Genomic DNA, 2,609 nt, shown 5'->3' on the forward strand with positions numbered 1-2,609 from the left:
CTAGACCTGGATGGAGGTGGGTGGTCCTGGGACTTCCCACAGGGCAGGGAACCCTGATAGCTCTATGGGCTGACAAGGGAGGGGAACTTGATTGGGGGAGGGGGAGGGAAATGGAAGGTGATGGCGGGGAAGAGACAGAAATCTTTAATAAATAAATAAACGGAAGAAAAGAAAAGAAATTTCATCTAGCTAGATAGATGGTGGTGGTGCACACCTCTAATTCCAGCACTCAGGAGGCAGAGGCAGGCAGATCTATGTGAGTTTGAGGCCAACCTGGTCTACCAGGGCTAGTTCCAACACAGGCTCCAAACCTACAGAAAAACCCTGTCTTGAAAAACCAAGAAGGAGGGAAAAAAAGTCTATAAGTCCCACCAACTGGGGACCAACATTCAAATGTATGAGGCTTTGGAGGCTATATGCAGGAAGTGGAGTCATTAAAACCACAGCATAAACCCCTTCATCTCTTAGTTGCTTTTGGTCATGGTTTTTATCACAGAATTAGAAAAACAAACTATATAGAAATACAAATTCTATATAGGATAGAAAAACACTGCACAGAGAACTAAGAAACTGAATGACCCTGTGTTTATACAATGTTCTGGAAGAATTCATCCTAATAACAAGGTCCACATATCAGCAGCCTAAAGGATCTTGTACCCTGTGCTGTGTGTGCCTGCGTGGCAGGTGTCCTCCGAGGAGCTCTGTCTCCTTTAGGATTCGGTTTCCTCAGACACTGGCTGAACATGTCCCCGTAGAACCATGGGACCCTGCAGACCTAACAGCATGGCAGTGACTAAGGTTAGCACATCAAAGACCTTGCCTTCTCTTGACTCACTTGCTCTGGGGACAGTCAGCTTCTGTCATACCATAGGTTTACTTAAATTGTCCACACAGCCGTAAGGCCAGGTCTGCACAAACTTACTCTCACGTGAGTACCCCAGTCTTCACCTTCAGGTGACTTGAGCCTCCTGAGAGATCCCAAGTTTGAAGTCACCCAAGGAAGCCACTCCCAAATTCAATTCTTGATTCAGAAACTGTGAGCTAATTGTTGTTCGAAGCCATGAAACCAGTGAGTTGTTACATAAGGAAAGAGACCCACTTCTCACCGAGGGGAGGTGGGCAGGGCTGAGGTATTTTTATAGCCTAAGAAGGAAACAAAATTTGCCTCTCCACCCTTGAATCTGCACTCATCCATGAAACGTGTTTTGACTAGCGAATCATTATAAGCAAATTACCGAAGTGGGGAATTAAAAAACACCTAGGCCCAGTCAGGTGTTGGCACCCCAGTACTCAGGAGGAGGTAAGAGGATCAATCAAAGAAGCCAGTCTGGGCTATCTGATGAGACCCTTTAAATAACAAAACAAATACCAACCAAACAGGCCAGTAAGGTGCTTCCCGAGGTAGGGCTGCTTTGCTACCAAACATGACAATTGAGTTAGCTCCCCGGGGTCTACATAGTGGGAAGAGAACACATTCTGGCAGGTTGTCCTTTATAGTTGTACATACACGCATGCGCACACACACAATCTAAAAAGTAAAAAAATGTGCTTGTGTTGGATCCTGGGAATTTAGGTGTCTCTGCTGGTGCCATTGGCCGCCATCATCACAGATGACAGCCGGTGTGACTGGCCAGTGTGGTGAGGCGATCCCAGACTTTCAGCACACGAGAAGGTGGTCCAGGAAAGAGCTACCCTAGCTAGTCACAAGCTCCTATTTTGGGTGAGTTTTCATGCCCCTAGCTAGTTGATCGAACACCATGATGTCTCTGTATCTTGCCTTTCTCTCCTCTACGCCCTGCTCTAGGAGGATGCATTTCAGGATTACTACTGGATGAGTACAAAGCCAGGCCACTTCCTAACTTCTTTAAAAATCTAAATAAATATGGGACATGACAGAGACAGACACCTATAGCCAACTTTTTTTTTCCTCCTGAGACAGCCCTGGCTGTCCCAGAACTTGCTCTGTAGACCAGGCTGGCCTCGAACTCACAGAAAACTGCCTGCCTCTTCCTCCTGAGTGCTGGGATTAAAGGTGTGTGCCACCACTGACCAGCTAAAGTCAACTGTCCCCCATTACACACTCTGTGTAATGCAATCACACACATTGGTAAGTGCATTTGCGCTCGCGCGCGCGCGCGCGCACACACACACACACACACACACACACCTGCCTATGGAAAAGCTGCATGAGGTACTTAGGGACAATGCCTGAGACTGTCTTGTGAAAGCAGGAATAATTCGTGACCTTGAGCTATTTCGAAGCTGAACGGAGCCTGCCCAGTTCACAAATAATTGGAGCAGTACATCTTAAGTATTTCTAAACAAACAGATGTTTAGGGCTGTATGTTACCAACTTAGTTTGGGCACTCCTGAGCCAGCTGTGAAGGGAAAGGAATTCCAGAAAGTTCTATAGCTTTCTCAGCACCCTCTGGGGTCCCCCCTCTCTGGGTGAGGGAGGAAGACAAAATCCTTTGAGCTGGACAGTAGGCTTTCAATCCTTCTGATGTCAACCTACAATATGAAAGCCACCCAGGTGAGTGAAGGCGGATCGGATTAATACAGACAAATTGGTATAAGTTTATACAACTTTAATGTAAATAGCACACTCA

The sequence above is a fragment of the Microtus ochrogaster genome, chromosome 10 (assembly GCF_000317375.1).
Source record: "Microtus ochrogaster isolate Prairie Vole_2 chromosome 10, MicOch1.0, whole genome shotgun sequence".
Classification (NCBI taxonomy): Eukaryota; Metazoa; Chordata; class Mammalia; order Rodentia; family Cricetidae; genus Microtus; species Microtus ochrogaster.